At 41.6% G+C, this 22,835-nt stretch overlaps 1 long non-coding RNA gene across 1 annotated transcript; it reads right to left on the bottom strand.

Moving 5' to 3' along the window:
* Positions 1 to 13,245: 13,245 nt before the first annotated feature.
* Positions 13,246 to 14,031, bottom strand: LOC133225031 (uncharacterized). The gene is made up of 2 exons (XR_009728999.1): positions 13,973 to 14,031; positions 13,246 to 13,878 (listed from the first exon to the last, which is right to left on the bottom strand). It is a non-coding gene; the product is annotated as an uncharacterized LOC133225031 (long non-coding RNA).
* Positions 14,032 to 22,835: the final 8,804 nt, after the last annotated feature.

Genomic DNA, 22,835 nt, shown 5'->3' with positions numbered 1-22,835 from the left:
TACTGCATGTCCCAGCTGTAAACATTTGTAAAATGCCTCAGTAGCTCTTCGAAATGATTGTACCACAGTTAATGAGAAATTCCAGAGCCCCACATAAAACCATGCTTGGAATGCAAACTGAAACTACCAGGCAAAGCAAATGAATTATCACTATTCTCACAAGTACTTCATGGAGCTCTCCGTGCTTCAGGGATCTTGTTGTACCTTCTGAGGTCTCTGAAGGACATGAAATTATATTGCTCCAAGCATGCATTGTATAACCTTCAAGTCTCTGCAGCATAAATGTGGGTAAACAAGAGAAGAAAATTAATTGACATAATGGCAGGACCTGCAAAAACGACTGGTAGCAAAAGACAAAGGAACACATCTTGTGTCTTCCTCTGAACGTGGTCTGAATTGCTCTCCAAATCGGTTCTCGGAGGACCTGATGTCAGAGGAAAACATCTCTACTACTGAACCCCCCTGTCCTCAACACAACGCAGCTGATTCAATGCTATTTCTGATGGGTGGTGTCTGAAACCAGAGGAGTTTTAAGGAAACGAGGTGAAAATTACTGGGTGTGGGCATGTGATAACATCCCTTTGTGCTGCTGGGCCATCAGTACCCCACCCTTGAGCCCTGGTTTCTCCTTGAAATGCTGCTCTCTTTCCTCTCACACCTCTGTACCCAACTGATCTTTTCCTCCTGGTCATGACTGAATTTGCAATAGGTTAAATGATCATTAGGGTCTCACAGCTTTGCTGAGAACACTGCACATGGGATGCACACAGTTCTGGGATCTCGCATCACTTCTTGAGGTGGGTCCATTTCTAGAGATGGCTGTGGCTGTTATGTATTGCTGTGTATTAGACTGTTGGATTGACAAGCAGTTTCAGGCCGAGCATAGAGAAAGAGCTGAGCAAAGACTTCACTGCTGACCATCTTCACCAGGAGCTTGGCTGCTGACTTCCCCTGCTCCCCTCTCCCTCCCACGAAGCCACAGATGGTTTCTAGGTCCCTAATCCACCAGCCAGCACATGTTTCATGGATGGGGTCACACAGCAAGAGAAAGAGGCTCAGGTCATGGAGCACAGCATCTCCCATTACATAACCCAGACAGAAGCACGCAGACACTGATGGGTGCCACGTGCAGGCTCTGGGGATGGGTCCTTACCCTATCAGCAAAGGTACACAAGTCTCATGGTTGGGAAAGCTGCATGTTGAGAGGCCTGCCACCAATAAATCTGGTCTAAAATCTTGAGTCTAGGTTTACAGGAGCCGAATTACATTCAACCCCTAAAATCCCTTCAAAGGCTTTTAATGTAGGAAAACATCCAGTGGCTGCAAGGGTTACACTACACCTTGTGACTGGGAAAGCATCCGGCAGCAGTCAGCTAGTCATACAGGCTATAGCATAATTACAGCTCCACAGCCCCACAGTATGCTTTGGATTTGCTCCACAGACACTGGGTAATTACTACCTTATAGATCCAAAGCTTTTCAAGGATTTGTGGAGCTGGCATGTGGTACACCCTGTGGAAAAAAAACAGCAGATAGGGCATGATAGAACAGGTATGATACTGTATATTAATTTCCATGGAAACCCTTGTGGGTAAACTGATGCAAGACCAAACAGAGCATCAACTGGCAATTGTGCCATGATAAGTGAGCACTTGCTGATCATTGTTCATGCTTGGGCTAAAGGTTTCTTTGTCGGGTCAGCTAGAATGAGATCATGAGTGCTCTTTGGGGAATGCCTCGTCATACCCACAGGAGTTCTGTGGGGAGAAAAAATGATCACTCCTTAAGGAAAAGTGCTAAAAGATTTTTACCAATTGCCTGCTGACAAACCAGTGGAACATCTGAGTATTCATCTCTATCAAGAGCATCAAAACCACAGCAGAGCTGGACTCAATTTGCCCTGGTGCCTTTTGAGCAATTCAGTGTTTTTCTTCCCTAAATCCTCCCCTCATTCATTTTTCATTTCTGCTGTGACTTCCCAGCAGGCAGCAGAGACAAGGTACGTGCTGAGTGATCATCCTGTTCGGTTTTCCACATCTGACACTCAATGAAAACACGTGGAGAGGAAAGAATGGCTTGCAATGAGTGATAACAGCTCTTCCTGTGGCTACCACGGGACATCACTCGTATGAGGTTGTTGGTGTTAACGCACATGGGATGTGTAATGGTGTACCACAAAGTTCGATGGCAAGGGACCACTGAAGGTTAAAAGAATGGATGGGGCACATAGAAAGTCAGTTGGAGAGTAGCAATCAAGCACAGGCAAGGTCTTCCTGAGCCTCTCTGCTGCCTGGATGAGTCCTGGGGTGTTGTGGCATACCTGGGCTGAGTTTCAAGTCGGCCTCGAGTGATTTATGGGCTGGATGGAGACCTATAAAACCTGCGGCAATTCTGCATGGGGGTTCTCTGTGAGACTCAGCAAAACTGTGAAGCTCCAGCTGAGCTTTGTCCTGATTTTTCTGAAGCTCGGATAAATGTAAACCAAAAGCCTCAACCCAAACACTGCCAAATTATGGGGGATGTGCCAAAACAGAGAGTATTTTTAAAGATCTTCCCCTCTTTTGTGGCTTCTGGGATGGGCATAAGGACACTGAGCAATAAACAAAGGAATACAGAGACAGTGTTTGGTGAACTCTGTGCATGACCTTTTCCACGAGGTGAAGTTATTGTATAAGACTTTCCTGTCTGAATGGGAAGGGAATGAGCAGGACAACACAATAAACCATCTCTCAGCAAACACTGAAGACTCAATTACAAGGCGATGGCCTAATTTCAAGGTCCCAGCCAAACTAAAACAGCTGCTGAGCCACAGTTGGGTGTAAGGCATCACAGGACTGGTCCCCCTTGCATCGGAAGGGCAGTCAGCAGTCCTGGGCTGCTCAGTAAAGGCAGCCTGCAGCAAAGCCCAAACCCCTTCAGATCCATCTATCTAACATCAGGGGATAAGTGAGCTGTAGGTAGAGGTACGCAGTGATTTACTGCCCTTAAAATCTGTTTTCTCTTAAAAGTCTTTTTTTTTCTAAATAGCAAATTTCTTCTAAATAAACAGCACTTGGCTTAGACAAGGCCCTTTCTTTACTGTACACCAGTGACATTGCTCTCGGAAAGCACAGAACCACAGGCAGTGAAAATAGGTCAGGCCTGCTGAGGTAATGGGGATAATTACCCTTGCTCCCAGCCTGCAAGTGGGAAAATGGTGAGATTCCCCCCCCCAGCCCCAAAACTCAGGTTAAGAAGCAGGGATGATGTGTGCTTGGGAAGCACTGGGGCAGATGCTCCCACTAGCTACTGCAAAGCATCAGCAGTTGGATTCTCTACAGCATGCAGCACTTGGGTGGAGAGGGAGGGAAGAAGGGAAGTCGATTAACTCTTCCCCATGAGAGGAAGAGCAAGGAAAGCAATGTTTGTCAGTAGGAAACATGAAAAAAATCCCCAACTCTCAGACCCAACCATCCTCATTCCACCCATCAGATAAGCTAATGGAGCATTAACACTTCTCCATTTCACCCTTCCTGCCCTGCCCTGCAATTTGCAAATGGAACAGAGCTTCTGTATCCCTTTGCTCTTGCAAAGCTGCCCATCCTAACCCACATTTATCTGCTGGACACAGCACAGCACATAGATCAGTTCCTGTTATTAAATCAACAAAAACGGTGATGGTGACAAGTGACAGCAGCTTTCTCCATCCTGGGCTGCTGATGGTCACCTGTCCTCCCTGGGGAGCAGGGTTTGGTGATGGGGCAAAGGGTTGATTTCAACGCTTCCCCCCTTATCCAGGTGGGTTTATAGCCCACATTCTTTCCCATGTGCTTGCCCAGGGAAGCAGGCATGACTTCTAAGAGCTGCTGAATGAAGTACAAAAGCAGCACCTTCTCCTAAGGGGTATTAACACAGCTCTTTCCCTGAGTACAAACAGAGCTCTGTGAGTTCTTTCATGGGGAGCAAATATTGCGATCACATTACACCTACCCTGCAGTCTTCACAGCTCTATAAAACTCTGTCAGAGCTCGAAGTATGTGCATTCAAAAGGAGTAAGTCTGATTTTTACTGATTCATGCAAATTAAAGGTGAGAGGCAAAGTGTCACTTCGTCTCTGCCTAGCCTCTCCCCGGCTCACAGCCCACTGAAGTCCAGGCTTTTAGCTTGGTGCATCCTCTAGAATGGTTCCAGCCTTGCTGGCAAGTGATGGAAAGGTCCACTGGATCCTGCAGTGATTTCATTCTGAGGATGGCATCACTGCTGTAAACGTGTTCACCTAATTTCTTGTTATAATTTTATAATCAATAGCTGCAGCCATCAAAATGGAGCAGGGTATTCCAGGAACAGCCTCTCCTGATACTGTCCCTGTATACTCCAATACCTGTGCATTATTCCTCACTTTACCTGCTTTGTGACTTTTTAAATGCAAAATACATTGGATAGAAGTTGTATGTTGGAATGATTGTGCATTAGTGCCCCTAGCTATGAATTCTTCATATCAGAAAGTGATGGGAACAAGCCCACCAGGGATGCTGCGCAAGTCGCTAGCACTGGGCACAGAGCTCCTTTACTGCAAAACACTCCATCTTCCCCCTTAATACAATGGATGTAAAGAAAAGGACCCAACTGTGGTTGAAAGTGAGTGTTTTAAAAGACAGAGAGCTTTGTTCTTATCCTTACTGCTCCAGACACACACCAGAGTGAAAGGGAGTAGGAGATGGGGCCAAAATTAGTATTATTTTTGGAAGAAGATTGATCCTGGAAAGTAAATCCATGAAAGAGGAAGAGAAACAAGGGATTGTTAATGAGGGTCACTCTGAGGTCTGGCACACATGACCTGAAAAGCCCAAAAGCTTTGGATTCAATCACCCCAAACAATGAAGGAATTGACTGTGATTACGTAGTTACAAGAGTGCACAGGGTAAATTAACAGTCGGAAATTGGATTCGGAAAGGCTGGGATATCCACAACCATGATGTACTCTGCCATGTTACGAGGGTTTAACAGCAGCCGTAAGTACTCTAAGGTGGGCCTGCCGCTAACTCAGCCTGCCAAGGTTATGACCATCCTTGGGAGCATGGGATTACTGTAAACTGCTGGGACTCTGTGGCTGGGCATGTACCTCAAGTTTCTCACCACTTCCTTCCTTTGCAGTAAATGGAACATTCAAATTAAATAAATAAAAGTGGGTATCTGGGTAAGGCCAAATCCACATCCAGTTTCCCAGTTTATTAGAAAGTGCCTTTGGTTTGAGCACATAGAGCTGAGGCTGTCAGGAACTGAGGGCAATTCCCACTCCTCCACCCTTTAGCTCATCAGGAATTTAATTGAGGGTGGGACATTAGGACCTGTGGTTTTATTCAGCTCTGCCCTCCTTCACCTGAGACTGGGTTATCTGCTCTGTTTTATTGTTGTTTTATAGTGACATAATAAACCAGTTATCAGAAACATCCTGGTCCAGGATGGAAGCTTCCCTTAGTTGAACCAAACTAACAAAGACCTGGAAAGGATGAATCTTGCTCTGTCTTCCCCTTTGCTTTGGAGATGTTACTCTATAGCCCTGGCTACAGAGTGAGGAAAATCAGCTTACTAAAATACCCATTGAAGCAGCAATATATACCTGTATTAGTAAGTCCAGAGTCCATCCCTGGAACAGCCACCGCATGAGAATAAATGACACAGCAACCTCCAATGTCAGGCTCCTGTAGGGCTTATATCTAGAATGGGCAACAAACCAATCCCCATAGAAATCCTTTACTGCATTTTCTCCCCTTTTTACAAGGCCCCGAGGCTAATTAGTGCCTAGCAACACCTTGAGAAAGATGAAACTTCATTTAGGGTTCACTGCCTTGACACACAGTTAAAGGAGCAGGGCAACAGAAGTCTTTTCTGGTATCTTATATCCTACAAGCACAGTGTACCCGTAAGATGAGAAGAATATGCTTAGCTTTAATTAGCTTTCTAGAACTTGCAGACACATCTAACAAGCATAAACCCTGCCTATCTGGGGTCTGATATCAGACTGCATCAGTCATTAGCTCTCAGCTGCTTCTCCCTGTTTTGCTTTGTTGAAACCTCCTTGGAGTTGGAGGGATGTGGGAAAAAAACCCACTTTGCTATGTACAAAATAGGTAGGATTTAAACTTCAGAAGAAGAGAGGGGGAGAGATAAAATACTAATAAAACTACAGTTTATTTAAATGAAAGTAGTGTTTAATAATGATATTATTCTAGGTTAGAATTTGCCTTAAAGGTAATCAGCAATGCTCTTACTGACAGGATGAGTGGCAGTCTCTGTTTCACCTCTGTATGTCAAACTTATTTATTTACATATCAACATACCTTTTTCTTCCTCAAGGAAGCCCAGCTGCTGATTCCACTCACAGGGGTGGCAGAGCCTGAATGGGGAGCATAAGATGGAGCAAGGGAATGCAATGGTAGTGCTGTGGCCTGGGTATCACTTCCATGCTGATAAACCCTCCCTGATGAACACAGTGCATCCTTAATCAATTAATTCAAGTGGAGAAAGTTTGGGATGCAAGTGGGCTAGTTGGGAGCTGGAGTAATGGATAACACAGCATGATGTTTCAGTCAGCTTTTAGACATAAGCTGAGACTTTCTGCAATGGAAATTAAGCAACTCTATTTTAATTAGTTCCCTATGTAAGTCTGAAAGAAACTAAGTTGTCAGGCTGCTGCAAAGCAATCCTTGGGGTCAGAAGCAAGGATCCTGTAATAGTCCTTGTGTTTCAGATAGAGAGGAATTACCCCTACCCTGAAAATAAAACATTTCACAGTGAAGGATGCTTCAAATTCCCTAGAAGAAGTTTCTCTTTATCTTCTCTGGCACTAACTCTTTCAGCATTTTACAATCCCAGGCAATCTCAAGCACTGAGAAGTGCAGTATTTCTAGATATGGAGTAGGCAAATACTCAACAGGAAAGAGAGAAAATGCTTTTTCCTTTTTCCCCCCCCAAAATTGTTTTGTCATTAAACTGAGCTGACAATGAGTTTACTTCCTATATTTAAGGAGAAAGACATACAACAACACAAACTGTCTGATACAACTGACACTTAACGCTTCATCTGTAATGAAGATCTCCTGTGACTACTTTTCTCATTCTTGTTAACACAACTTTCTAATGCTAATTGCTTTCACACTTGGCTTATGTGTTTTTAATAGTATGTGTGCAGGCAACAAACAGCTAATAGTAACAATAGTCATAAAACCACAGCCACCCGCACCATCAGAGTACTCAGTGTCATACTTTCTAACCTAGGACTGTTTTCCAACCCTTAAATAACCAGCTGAGCTGATTTGCAGACTAATTTGCCTTCAATATGGATGAAGATTGTGAAGATTTTTGTTCTGGCTAATAATAGTTGTACTTTATCTTCTTTTGCCTTTTAACTAAATGCGCCCTAATTGCGTATTTACATTTGCTGGCGTGTGCAAAACATTTTAAGTAGATGGGCAAAGCAGCTAATTAGTATTGTACATTCTGTGCTTGCATGGTACACCAGAAAATGGTTCAGTGGGAGCAGGTTATCAAGCACATAGTCAACATTATTCATTAATTCAAAAAGAGGAATCACCTATCAGGACCTTGCATTAGTGTTTTGAAACTTGTATCCAATAGCATGGGATTTCTTATTGTTTTATGAAATCATATGCAGAGTTTTGCTGATTAGGAGCTTGGAAATATATGGGTCTGTGCTCTAGGCTGTACTTCTACTTAATAGTTGGTTTACTGCTTCCTCAGTACCCATTCCCAACCAGAATCACAGTTCTCCACTCAGACTGTACATGTTCTTGTTCCTCTTTCTCCTGTGGGAGTCATAATTCGTAGCATCAACAAATGGGTAGCAAAAGAATCGATAAACAAATGTTCTGTATTGAAAGTGAGTGACTTTCTTGTTTAAGTGTATTAGTGTGATTTCTGCATAAACACCAAGGAACACACGTGGGCTTTAATGCGATGCTTTTAAAATACTAGTTAGAAGCAGGCTAAGATCCACGGGTTCCTCTCCAGAGAGTACAGCAGATTGTTCACAATTATGCAGGAGTGTAATGGGGATTATAAGGAGCTATATTTCTTCTTAATGGGGATGAGGATAATGTAGTTTAAAACCACAGACTGTACTTTGCTATGCTTTGACATGCAGACATCTGCCAGCTGGTTGTTTTATCACGAAGGAAGCTGAGGAAGGCAAACATGAGAAGCGGTTGGGTCTGTACCAGAGATCTCCTAGCTTGTTAGTGCAGTTTTTCTGGTAGCAGTGGTGCTGGGATGTGTCCTTACTGGATTGTTGACAAACATCATTTCAGGTGTTGGTGTGTGCATTAAGCAAAGTGGTCCACGATTCACTTCCAGAACAGAGCCTGGCCGGTGTGGTGGAACACAACAAATTCCACAGAACAGCTGGAAATATTTTAATGTCCTTTTATCTCCTTTTCCTTCTAATTTTCTCTTTTTTTTTCTCTCCATGCTCAGCATTAGGTCTATTCCAAATTCACTACTGGCTTTATTTAATTAAATTGACCTTGATTTGTGCCTCTGATCAACACCAAGGCTAAAAGCGTATCAAGAAGCAAGTCAGGGGTCTGGCAACTCCACTAGTATGTAGAGCATGCTTTAATAATAATGCTAATAGCTCCTCTAATAACATATTTTACTGGCCAATGGTCCAGTATATGGGTTTGCTCAGTTTTCTGTCTTTTTCTGCATATAGAAATAGTCATGTACTAGATAAAAAGTGATGAACTTTACTGTCAGTGCCATGTCTGTGGACCTGAATTTAACAAATCAAGTAGAAATCAAAAAGCTCTACTTCCCAAGAAGTATTCTGATATTATTATAGAGCACATATATACATATGATGGCTTGGCTTCGCGAGCAAAGATTTGGGAAGGGATACATGTGCGTAATATACGCATTTTTATTGCAAACTTATCTCTCCAAAGCATAGAACAGGCTGGGGCATGAACTACCCACCCCAGTGGCCCAGAGGAAATATGTAGAGCAGCTATTCCCCTTTCTATATACACTTTTAAAGCTTTTTCTGACAGCTGAGGTTCAGGCTGGTGGCACAGACAACATGAGGCAGAGACCTGTGAGATGTGATCTTCCAGGCATCACTGGCAAAGGTTTTGCCAAGTAAGTGTCTTGTAATATAGAGAGTGCACATATTTCTAGAGCAGGATTTCTGTCTCTGCATCAGCATAATGTGCTTACTGAGGATCACAGTTATAGGCTACTAAACTTTAAATATATTGCATGGACTTGCAGGAGAAGCAATTACCTTATAAATGTCTTCATTTGTATACGTTGATCAATACTCAGTGTGTAAAACCCCAACCTTCTAAACAACCCAAATCAATACATGATGGTTTATAACAGCCACTACTATCACAACCGCTCTAATCAGCTCTTTTCCTGTCTTCACTGGGCATTTATAGCAAAGCACAGGTTTCCAGCAGCCTTTCCCAGAAGGAACTACTGTAATACTACATGCAGTCTAAGTTACAAGGAAACATAAAAGTACTTCAGAAAAGAAGTCTGGCAGGTGATGGGATGTTCAACTGAAACAGGTCAGGAGTCAGCCCTCATTTCAAACTGAGATTAAAGCTGAGATAAGGCTCAAGTTCAGAGGTTTGATGAACAGGTTTTTGTTGTTTGGTTTGTTTTTTTTTTCCCATTTATGAGATTTTTACACAAACTGCAGGAAAGAGCCAAGTTAGGCATGTTTTCTGAAAAATAAAATAGCCATTAGCTGCAAGAACCCAAAGCCAATAAACGAATGTGTTGCCTTTCCAAGTTAATGCCTCTTCAATGCTTCCAAACCCAGAAAGAAATAAAAGCTTGAAAAGATAAGTTATCCCTTCAGCAAAATTATCTCCCCAGAACCTGGCAACTTTCATGGGCTATAAAATTCAATTAACATTTTTTGCTTTGTGTGTCACACTTCAATTAAGTAGAAAGCATATTCATCATATAGAACAGGAGTGTATTTAACAGGAGATAATGTGCTGGATTTCAGGACTTTGCTACTTTGGTTGTGATTCAAACTCAGAATGGTCTGTGGCTTGTTTATATCTTTGGAAATGGAAGGGATGGGAGTAGTCCGTGATGTGTATTTATCAATAGGAAAAATGAATAGAATTGCACTTGATGAGCTTGGAACCACCTCTCCCTGCAAAATGCTGAATCTGTGCCTGGCACTGAAAACATTTTAGCAACAGGGTAAAAATGACAACTGGAGCTCTGGAGGGCTCTAAAACCTTCACAGAACGAACTCTGAAGTGCTCTGTGCGTAGGAAAAAGGTCAGGTTTTCAAGATGTGGAAGGACTTGTTTGGTAAAGCATGTGGCTGCCTCATGTCTGGGTACCAAACTCCCCTGTCTTAAAATCCCAATAGTCACTGCCTTTGAAAATCCAGACGTGGACCAGCAGCTTTTTCCTTGCAAAGGGAGCAGAATGATGCCCTGGTGGTTTTGGCACTAGAGGAGAAGTCAAGAGCTCTGTGTTTTCCTTTTAACTTTGCCATTGCTTTTAACAAATCACTCACACTTGTGAGCTTTGATTTCCCATCCCAACCAGGACTGACCCCACCTGCATCGCTCACAGAAGGGTTTTTGAAAATAAGAGGACCTTTCACAAGAATGCTGTTGAAATATAAGCTCTTCCAGGCAAAAGAGCATCTCTTCATTCCATGAAGTGGCTGCTAGGGCCAGCTCCCCAGCAATAATGAAGGAATGCTACAGCACAAGAAACGCTCTGGGCAATGCCTCCTTCAATGATAAAGCTTAACAGCTTGTCCATCCATACAGATGAGTGACATAGGTATGAAAACATTAAATTAGTTACCCTTCCAAAATGTCCAGAGCTTAGGCTTCCAGAGTGCCAAGGTTTTACTGGAAATCTCATGAGAGCTACAATGCTGACTGCTTTGCCATTTCAGCACTTCCAGCTTGAGCTAAGAACTGGAACCTTAGCGCGTAATAGGAAGAAAATTAACCAGATTTGTCAGAAACATCAAAGAAGTTTGGCTTTATAAGAAAACGAAGGATCCAAGATTGGCAAGATGAATGTATTTTTTCTCTCTCATTCAAGTAGTTTCTTAATTACAAAACAAACAGAAGCAGAAAACAGGAAAAAACCCAACCCTCTTCAACATGCCATATGGTCAGGAGTAGTTGGAAAGAAAGTTTCCTTCTCATGTTTCAACCAAAAGTTTTTATTTATTGAGATGATTTAAACTTTAAAAACTTGAAAATATTAGACTAGAAAACAATAGTGGTTACATGTGTCAACTCTTCAGAAGAGACCAAAAGTGAAGAAAAAAATTCTTCAAGCATAAAGCAAACGCTGTAGTAAATCACTGTATGTGCTAAATAGATCAGCATGATACTGATAAAGCTTCTTTGGCTGCTTTGAGTCCGTTCTCAGAAGGTTTTTAAACTGGTGGTTACATCCCGTCTGTGATATGTGGTTGTGTAACTCATCAGGTGGGCCAAAAAAGTATCAATAAATAAATCTTTAAGAAACATAAAATGGGATTTGGCTCGAAGGACAAAAGGACCTGTGCGAGAAATTTCCACATTAAAAATGCATTGCTCTTTCTGAATCCTGGGGTGAAGAAACGGTTTGAAATGAAACAGACAATTCCATAATTTTAGGGGGAAAATATTTATTATAAAAGAGACAAGTTCACCATAATATCCAGTCCAAGTTTAACTTAGAAAAAATCTCAGTCCCTTGCTCAACCCTGCTAGCAGTTGTAAGCTGGAGCACAACGGACTCATGGCCTTAACCTGTGTGCCTAAGAGCTGTGATTGCAGATTTTGTGATCCAAAGTTATTTTTGCTTTCAATTCCTCCCCAACACATCCAAAGGGCTAACTCTGAGCACGGGGCCTCTCTTTGCAAACAGCAATAGATATCAGCACATCATTCTCTCCAACCTCTTTGTAACTACAAGTGGAAAGACAGAGAGCAGTGGAGATAATTCCCTAAGATCAGAAAGGACCAACAAAAACATCCCCAAAAGGGTTAGCTGAGTGCTCTGTGTTGGCCCACTGTGGTCAGAGATAAAGCAATAGATCTGCAGCAGAGCTCTGGCATTAATTCAGCTCCTGTTTCAGGTCCTTTCACAGCAAGTCCACCAGGTATACCATGCACTTCATTAGCCTTTATGGATGTACTACCTGTAGTTATCTTCTGAAGCATAAAATATCAGGGATGAGTTTAAAGTACGTCCACATTGCTCTGTTAGGTTTTAAAATGTCACAGGTGAACCCCTTGGGCCTATCAGAAATTATTGACTTTTGTCCCTGATTTTAAAGGGGGAATGTATTTCCTCTGATCTGATTCAACTAGTCTTCTATTTTAGGTGCTTGTAGAGCAAAAAGTTAGATTTTTATCCAGCCTGACTCCTTTCCAAAGGCTTTCCAAAGCATGAATAGCTGCTCAAAATATGGGAGCCAGTGCATCCTACAGAGAGTAAAAAGAGTTACCCTGTGCTAGGTTTCTTTATTTCTTTTTCTAGTCCCATTGCTACATTAGAACCGAAAAAGCCACCCAAATAACAAAATAGTAGACAAGCAGAAGAGAATAAAGAATCTGGAACAAGATTTACAGATGCAAACACTGAATTTGCAACCAGGAGTAATCTTCTGTTAAAAGTTAGCTTGGTTTATTGGCTAATCAAGGTCACCAAGAGCAAAGTTTTCATGTTTCCCTACTCCCATCATGCTGTTGCATGGTGCAATGCTGTTTAACTGTTGATCAAACAAAGAAGTAATATGAAAACCAGTGCTTGGTAACAGCATATTACATGTGCATGAAAAATCTGTGCTGGCATGACTCTGCGTAGTGTTTTGCAGGTGAGGTCATTACAACAGCAGAGCCCATTACAACAGCAGAGCACATCTTTTGGTTTTTGACTCTTGGAAATACATCGTTTGGAATAGGGAAAAGGGAGAGATGGAGACCTTTGCTTCTTCTGAATATTGGTCTTTCTCACTTCATATTTTTGATGCTACTGATGACCAGTGTTAAGTCACATCCCTTCGGCTTGGTATTACAGACCAGGACATCTGAGTAGCAACCTAGTGTGGGTAATTTTCTGTGATGGGGAAGCCCAATGTGGCTACAAAGTCTCGATGACAATTGTCCATTTAAGATTTGAATAAAAATTCAACCTTCAAGGCAGCAAGTAATAAACAGCCATAGAAAATTATTTAATGCAAGTTTTGCAAAGTGCAAATGGGTTTGTTCCCATTTTATCCTACGAGAAATGATTACAATTAACAATGATCATTTTACATAATTGGCTGTATAATTTTATGACCTCAATTATACTGAGTTGTAGTTACAAGCACATGTTCAGCGATGCAACAAATCTCAGAGAGTGAGACAGTCAATGAGGGAAAAGAACATTCCCACTCTTTCTGCTCTTGCAGATTAGGGCAATGTTACTGTAAAACCTGTCATTGCCTGAGTCTGCTGGGACAGCCACCTGCAGAGACAGAAGATGATGACTGAAGGTACTATATCCACCTTCCTGTGTCTATTTAGAAGGCTCATTTATACCACAGTGGTGATAAAAACAGTTCCATAACTCTGGAAAAAAAGGTTCTTGACAAAGAGCCAATTTTTTTGTATTTTATCTCCTGAACTCAAGACTGTGATTCTGCTTCTCTTAGTAATTAGAAATAGATCAAATCCTGATCAAAATTACCTTAAAAACTGGGTTTGGGTCGTTCAAAAGGGAAAACAGGTAAAAAGTCTGGATCCAAGGTTGAACTTGCTTTGGTTGTTGTTTGGGTTCTGGGGCTTGGTTCCGGTCCATCTTAATAAACAGAGCTGACAAGCACAACCTAGTTAATTCATCATGCATCTGAAAATGGAACAAGGAAAAGAGCAGATCTATTTCTATTTCTTCAGAGGATGCAAGTCTGAGATTAAGAAGAATAAAGTATCTAGAAGCTTACTTCAAAAATAACAGAAGGTTCATCATCTTTCTTTAATCCATACCCAAATGTGACCTAGACTCAAGAGAGGATACAAAGCTTTCAAGACAGTTCCAGAGTTTCTATGAGCTCATGACCCTTTGTGTAATCTCTATTATATGTGAAATTGTTTTGCAGTGAACTAGGAAATTATCAGTATCCAGCATGTCACTGGGGACTCTTTCAAACTGTATAATTAGAATAATTTCACTTGTATTGGGCAGGGCAAGGATTCAAAAAGCAATTCAGAGGCAAAAGGGCAAGCAGCCAGACCATGCTATGTGGAGCTGAGTTATGTGCTTTGCATTTTATTACTCTTCCACGTAGAATCTGGCAGTCATGTATTTAGCAAATGCTGCTTATTTGTTGTCTGCAAACTCCTCTGAAACAGTACCAGTCTGCTCGAGCTCAATACAATTGAGTTAGGAATGGCTAGGAATAGTTTGCAGGAAATACGCTGCAGAACATTACGGTTTGGAAACTGCGTGACAGAGGCTCTCAAAAACTCAGACAGCTGGTGCAAAGGGGCCCTTCCTAAGCTCTAATGACAGCAGAGGAAAGTGTGGAGATACTGCTCCCACTAGTGTAATAGCGGGAACAAGGGGATGCTCTGTGTCCAGGGCATCCATCCCTGCTTTGGTCATCAGTATTCCTGCAGTAGTTGGACAGTTACTTTAACATCACTAAACACATTCTGCAAAGAGTTTGTCCCAGTGCAACCCTATTACACTTATTCCTTATTTTTTATAAAGAAAAGAATATTTGTAACACAAGGAAGAATAAACATTGTGCAGAATTCCCAGGGGCAAAGATTCATGTTTTCATGAGGATCCCATCAGTTCTGTGAATCATTCCCCCCCCCCCCCCCCCAGCATCTTCTCTGAGTTGTCTCCCTTCTTACGCTCCTTTCCTTAGTGCCTCCTGGCCCTCAGCAAAGTGTTTGTTCAGGCACACTAAGCCACGCACCTCTCCCTCTCTGGGAATATTTGTCTTTTGCTTGTTACAGGGAAGAGCTGCAGCCCTAAAGTGAAGCTATAAACACACATTAACCCCTCAGGGATTGCACCGACTGCCTTGGTGACACAATTTGCTTTAGAATTACATTTCCTCTTACATAGGACTCCTGGTGCCCCAAAAGGAGTCCAGAATAAAGGAAAACCAGTTTTATACCTTATTTCATATTGATAAAAACCTCTAAGCTAACTTTCCAACAACAATACAATGTGCATAGGAGATGGCAACTGGTTCTCTTGTAACCTAGAAATTGTTTAAGATACAGAAATCTGACCACAGACATAGTATAAGCCTGGATTCTCTTCCCATTTTCATGAGTATGAAGGTATGTACTCCTTCTTTGACTGTATGCAAATACACTGGGGCAGAGAGAGAATTTCTGAGGTCTATCAGTAACAGTAGCCTGGTTTGCTTCATCACTGTTAAGATGCTAAAAGGTTTTCATTCCTTTTTGTGGTCAACCTTTTTCCGCCCTGCTGAAGTCAAGCAGTCCTTGAGGCTGCATCTCCAAAGCTGAGTTACTTGAGATGAACAGGACACAAACAGGGAAGGCAGAAGAGTTAAAAGACACAAGACACAACCAAATTCCCCAATCTACCAAAGTCCCAAGCTCAGAAGTGACTTTGATGCTCAGGATCCTAAATCCTTGTGAAGAAATCATCATAGTCTAACCCTAACATTTCTGTATGTTTGTCCCTGTCAAATGAAAACCCATATTTATGTTCTGTTTCTTGGTGTTTTGTCTGGCTCTGGATGAACCTTTCAGGAAATGCAGAAAAATGCTGTTTAATCCTAAATACCTGAATCTAAGGATCCTTTTTAAAGTATTTGTTCTGTGAAGCTATTTTCCTTCATTTCAGGACACACCATACCCTGGCAGGTTGAACTGTATGATGCTGGGGAATTAACGTTCAGGTATGAGTACACGTGGGGACCTCATCACTCCTACTTCTTCTAACCTCATCTGTGATAGTTTCTCTCTGTGTTAACCTGGGATAAGTTTTCAGGTGTGACTGCTAGACCTGAGAAATCAGACCAACAACCTCTCTGTATACTGCAGAGGAAAGAGCAGCAATACAGAGCTTGCAAGAGTTTGCAAGATAACTGATGTTGGTGAAGTGTTTTGAAGAGGATCGACATTGTATAAATGCCATCTGACAGCCGAGTCAACAGATTCCTACAAAGGACAAATGAAACCCAATTAACCTAGCAAGAAGTTAGCCCTTCCATTATGATAGCAGCTCTGCTCTGATAAAAGCAAGAATTCAAAGAAGTTGATGATTTCATCTCCTTGGCACAGAGATGACTGCACAGCTGCACAGCTGAGATGTCACAACAAAAGCAAATGCTTACAAAAGGTTATTCTTTATGTTTTTGGCCTGTAAATGTAAACTGACTGGACTATCTATACATGCCAGGAATGCCAACAGTGGCTCGAGTGTACATCTATCGCCCTCTAATCCAGGACAATACAAAATTACAAGTAATAAATTCTCTTCCTTTCAGAGCTCAAAGCAACAAAAGAATCTGTATTTGGACAGAGAAAGCTTTTGTATTGGCTTGGACAACATATATGCAAAGGAGAACATACTTTGCCAGAATAGGGGAACTGCATTAAACTTCCCCTCTCTCTCTCCTGTTGCGGTGCCTTAGAAGATGGTGAGTTTTCTCCCTCCAATCCTCCCAGATGGACTGCAGAAAGGACAGAACAAAAGGAAGCAGTGCTTTGTAGGCTGTAGTTTGTAGCATTCTTTGATTTGAAGTGCTTTCAGTGCTGGAACCTGACAAATGGTCACGTTTTCTAGAAGAGAAAGCCTTGTGAAATGTTTAGGGGGTATGAGTGCAGCTGTACTTTGTACATTTGTGCTTCACACATTTGTCCGGGGAGCTCAAGTGCAAGCTTATCCTGCACTGCAGGTTGCTAGTGCTGTTCGAGTGCTGTGCTGATGTCACATGGGAACTCCCTCTGACATCTGAGAAAATGCATTGGAAGCAAAGGATTTGCAAAATACAGGGAAAACATGGAATCTGGGGGCAAATTCAAGTTCCCAGAGGTGAGGTGGAGATTTTCTTTAGGGAAATTATCTCATAATGGCCATGTGTCAGTTTTTCTACCACTTTGTCTTAAATAACTAATGTGCTACTCTTTATTCCACAAGTTAGATCACATCTTGACCCTTTAAACTATATCCTTCATTTGAGCATCATCTAGGTAGGTACCTTTCTTTAATAACTCAAGTTTTCCACTGCCTTTGATGTTATAGAGCTGTATCTGATGTGCAAGAGCCCAGCCTGCGCTAGGGTTTGCAGGACATCTGCCCTTGCAGCATCTAGGTGATATATTTGCTTGGAACTATGATTTGCATCTTGATTTCTTTTAAAGTCTAAGAGTTTGGGTAAGGGAGAGAGAAAAAGGGAATAATCAGACCTGAAAAGTATTACTGTCAATTTGTAATATGAACCTGCAGTCGGTAAAATGATGACGACTATGTGAAATTGCAAGATGCTGGCTGACATTTCAGAGTACAAATATCCACAGCTTCATCCAGATTGCAAAATATTAATGATTTCAAATGGAAAAATCTAATGAGCTAAACATTGGCTTCTCTTTTCTATTTTAGGGACACCTAAAATATGCTTTTTGTTGTTTTCTAAGAGAAACTAAGTATATTCTAGAAGCGAAATAACTCATGTTTAAACATGTGAAGTATTAGAGGAAAAGACCCAAAACCCAAACCTCAACAGTATTCACACACAGTATCAGTTTCAAGGTGAAAATATAGATCATGACTCCCATTGGGTTGAAATTGTCTTTGTAATTAAGAATCTGGATCCAAACGTTCAGAATCATAATCCTTTGATACTTCCCTGACCCTTTAGATTATTAACCAGCACGAAGTAGTTTGAAATTTATACTACCTTTATCCTCAGTGTTTCTGCTTCATTTTCTGGTTCTTGAGACGATTGCAGTACAATAAGGGTGGGGTTAACACCACCAAATGCAATAATGACATTTATAGAATCATAGAATAGTTAGGGTTGGAAAGGACCTTAAGATCATCAAGTTCCAACCCCCTGCCATGGGCAGGGACACCTCACACTAAACCATGTCACCCAAAGCTCTGCCCAGCCTGGCCTTTAACACTGCCAGGGATGGAGCATTTACCACGTCTTTGGGCAACCCATTCCAGTGCCTCAGCACCCTCACAGTAAAGGAGCTCTCAACTGCAACTTCTCTGGACTTCCTTAAGAAAATCACTAAATTCCATATTGTTTTCAATCATCTAAGGCTGGATCTCCATCCTCCTTTATTCCATACATCCACACAGCTACCAGCACATCTCTAGACTTGTCTCAGAGTCTTATTTTCGAAGGCAGAGCAGGCAGTGTGCCAGGCTCCTGGTCAGGTGCAGTAACCCAATGAGTGCATGATTTTCAACTGCACACTCACAGATTAAACTGCAGCTGCTGCTCACAGTTAACTCGATCCGCTCACCGAGACATCATTAGAGAAAATCAATTAATTTTTCCATTCTCCCAAATGGTGCTGGAGTTGAATAGAAGGAGAAGAAAGAGAAAAGGGGGGGAAAAAAAGGACTTCTATTGTGTTGGAAAGATAAAACCAAGGGTATTGAGTGGCCAGGTTAATGCAGGTCAGTTACAGCTAGAAAGAAAGGAGATACAAGTAGTTTGTATTACATTTTATATATGAACATCAGAACTGGCCAACCATGAAACAAACCTGCTCAGTACTCAAGCACAACTCCCTTACTTTTGCACCACCTACTTTTTCCATGTACTTCTGCTTTATGATCCTGGGTTGAGATTAGTTAAAGGTGAATGGAAAATGTTATACTAAAAACTACAGGAAAGCCTGCCCTGCAAAACTCGACACTGAGGTTGAAACTCCTGAAGGTTCAGGGATTTGTTATAATTCATTCACAAATCAGCTGTAAAATAAGTCTTTGGAAAATGGGATCTGTTACAGTAGGAATTCTTGTTTTAAAATCATGAGCCAGACATGGAAAAAACCAAAGGCGACGTGTAATTGAAACTCATTGCAGAGGGCAAAAGATAGAAACCCCATTAGGATGGCTTTTATGAGATGAAATGGAGCTGAGCACATTCCAGGTTTTAATGGAAATTAAAAAATAGCCTTTTTTTCAAGAATGGACATTTCAATTTGGGTGTATTAATTTTTAGAAATGCTGTAGCTGATGTTCACTACAAAACAACTTTTATTTGGTTAAGAAGATTAAATGCTCAACTCAAAACACTGTTGCTGCAAATTCTTGCTTGAAGATGGGCAGGTTCTGATGATAACCCAAAATGGATCATCGCAGACTGAGCTGGCCAGAGGGAATGAATCCTATTCAAATATCCACACCGAACCTTTAATGGACTGTTTGTTATGTTTTCTTATGGAAATGCCAACTAAAAGCAAAATAAACCCAGATCATTTTAGGAGAAAATAACCTTGATACCTATAATTTTTCTAAAACCGGTGCACTAGAACTTCAATTAATGAGATGTTACCATGTACCCAACACTTTACAGAGGGGGAATAAACAAATGTATGAAGACAGGCTGAGAAAGTCGGGGCTGCTCAGCCTGGAGAAGAGAAGGCTGCATGGAGACATCATAGCAGCCTTCCAGTATCTGAAGGGGGCCTATAGGGATGCTGGGGATGGACTCTTCATTAGGGATTGTAGTGATAGGACAAGGGGTAATGGGTTAAAACTTAAACAGGTGAAGCTTAGATTGGATGTAAGGAGGAAATTCTTTCCTGTTAGGGTGGTGAGACACAGGAATGGGCTGCCCACGGAAGCTGTGAATGCTCCATCCCTGGCCGTGTTCAAGGCCAGGTTGGACAGAGCCTTGGGTGATGTGGTTTAGTGCGAGATGTCCCTGCCCATGACAGGGGGTTGGAATTGGATGATCTTAAGGTCCTTTCCAACCATAACTATTCTATCATTCTATGTCTCCTAGCCAGATCACAGTTATTCATTGAAAGTTTCAAGCATTAATCTATGCATTTACAGACTTCTCAAACAACTGGTAAAATACCATTCATAGACAGCTGAATTTCCTTTAAAAAACCCCAAACCACAAAAATCCAACCCAACTAACCAACCATTGGGTGGTAGGATAAGAAAACTAGAAAGTGTTCTTCATGTGGAGCAGATGATGCAACAGGATTGTGTGATCTCAGAGTGCTACGAGCAGCTCACTACATGCTGGTGAGACTGCTCCCAGGCTGTACAGAAGCAAGAGAGGATGAATCATGGTAACTGAGCGGCATCTCTGGTGGTGTCAGCACTTAGCAGTGTTAGATCCTGTACACAGGCATCCTGCTCATGGGAACGTTATAGAATCACAGAATGGTTTGGGTTAGAAGGGACCTTAAGGCTCATCCAGTTCCAAATCCCTGCCATGGGCATGGACATCTTCCACTAGAGCAGGTTGCTTCAAGCCCTGGTCCAACTTGGCCTTGGACACTGTTGGTGGCTCAATGCTGAGGTCATGTTGGTACTTACTTCCCTGAAAGAGAAGGATGAGCTGCAGACCTAATAGAGTCAGAGGAAAGGAAGGGAAATGCTGCAAAATCTGTATTCAAACCCCATATGCCTGACACCATATTTACTTTTTTTGAATAACAAGTAAAACTTATCAAAAGACCTCAAAATACAAAAATTGTGACGAGAGGAAGGATCAGACTGAGGTGTGGGGAGTCCCTCCCTCTGCCCCAGGTCTCCCTCACATCCAAACAGCAGCACATCCCCATCTTTTAACCTGAGATACAGCAGGTACAAACCATACACTTAGTCAGAGATCATTATCAACTCTACCAGCTGCCATAATACACCTGAGTGATCACATCACTAAGTAATTAACTAAGTAATCGATCAATTAATTATAAGGGAAAGTTACTCCCTAACACAAATCAGTTTTAAAGGATCTGGTTTCAGAAATAAAGTAGTTACTAAAAGAACTAAAAGAACAGAGGCACCATTGTTTGCAGGAGAGACTCTGTTAATCTTAATTAACTTTTCTGAGCATAGGTAGCACTCAAATGACCAAAGCCTGAATCACCAGTGGGTGTGAGTGAACATAGTGCTGGTAAAGGCAAGGAGCAGCACTCCTCATTATGAGGGTTAACAGGCTGGGTCTAGTTTTCAGCTATTAGCAGAATCATCCCAGAACAAGCAAAGTTTTTATTATTTTTATTGATAAAAGATATCTAAAAAGCATTTTCTTCCCCATTTCAACTTTTATGTATCCAGGTTCTTCTGGGACCTGAGCATCACATCCCAGGAGGAGTGAGATGTATGTGATGTACTTCCACAAACTGTGCTATTTTGGAGAAAGGACCCCTTGACCGATGAACTAAATCAGAAGTTGGTTCATAAAGCCTTTTTGCTTTGTGGGGGACTTTTCATGGTTCCCAATTTGTAGCTTAACAGTTCCCAGGATTTAGTTTATACAATGGGAAAACAGGTGAATTGTCTTAGCTTGAGGGGGAAAAAAAGGCAATGAAAAATGTTCTGAAACCTACACACATACAATTTTAGTTCAAACAATTAAAATTTTTCAGTGTTCTATGCAACCCAAACCTGGAATTTATAAAAAGGAAATGAGGACAATGCTAACAATAGCACTATCAGGGCACCTATAAAGTGAATTTATTATCCTTACTATCAACAAATGGAATGCTGAGAGACAGACTGGGAAATTTGTGATTAATTTCTAGGAGCACAGCTTAATTTATAGGTGCCTACAATTGTGCAGAAATACTTCTTGAAATGGCATCAGTGAGAATAAATCCTATTTATTAGTGTTTTCAGGTTGCCATATGAAAGCAGAACTGAGCATCATGCATTTCCTGGCAACTGATGGACCTGGGCAATCAACTCCTTTTGGCGAATTAAGAATAGAAGCTCAAAAAAGCCTTATTTCTTGAACACTGTTGCATAACAGGAGGATTGGGTGTGTCTTTCCAACTCCTGTGATTCACATATAATACAGTCCTACCCTTTGGAGAATGACACGCCAGATTTCATGTTTTCATGCCCTGATGAAATGGATGCTGGAATTCTGCACTTGTTCCATTTTGCGATGCGAATACTTCGGTTTAATAACTCCCATGTGAACAGAACACAGGTAGGAAAAAGGAAACCAAACGAGAAAGGGGAAATTAATATAATTTCTGGGCTATAAAAATATATCTATAAGAGCTCAGGCCCTAAACGCTGCCTCCTTTCAAGGACATCTACATAGACATCTGTGTGACATCATATTAAACATCTACGAGTTGGGCATTGTGTATAAGGTGATGCGCCAGGTTCCACCTGGAGTGAGCTAGGAGAAAGGGATGATTCACTCTTGTTGGTGGTACAGATCTCCCCTGAAAATGCCTTTTACCTTTCAAGTGACCAAAGAAGTGGCCTGGATGATTAGCTTAGACCCAATACCCAGCTTCTAGATTGTACAGGAAAGGGAGAAGAACGCATTCTTGCAGCTCTGCTAAGCTTGGTTTAAGGTATATCAGAGGATGATGCTCTCATAAGAAGAATATTCATTAGGTTGCTGTATCACATCATAATTCATTATGAGGTTGGGTGGTGCCACAGCTCCTCAGGGTCATAAGGAAGGTGCTTTTTGCAGTAGATAACCCTGCAATAATTTCAAGTCAGGGCCTTAGCAGGTTGAAGGGAACAATGAAGATCTAATTCCCTTTCCAGGAAGAGGCTACAGGGGAAAGGCTTGATAAATGTCACTATATTTTTTTCTTGGGTGGAAGAGGAGTTTTAATTCCTCAAATGCCAAGATT

Source organism: Neopsephotus bourkii, unplaced genomic scaffold (genome assembly GCF_033783945.1).
Source record: "Neopsephotus bourkii isolate Nb327-2 ecotype Australia unplaced genomic scaffold, CSIRO-AGI_Nbou_v1 NB_1749, whole genome shotgun sequence".
Lineage (NCBI taxonomy): Eukaryota > Metazoa > Chordata > Aves > Psittaciformes > Psittacidae > Neopsephotus > Neopsephotus bourkii.
Note: the sequence above shows the minus strand (reverse complement) of the source record. Positions and strands in the feature narration are given on the sequence as shown.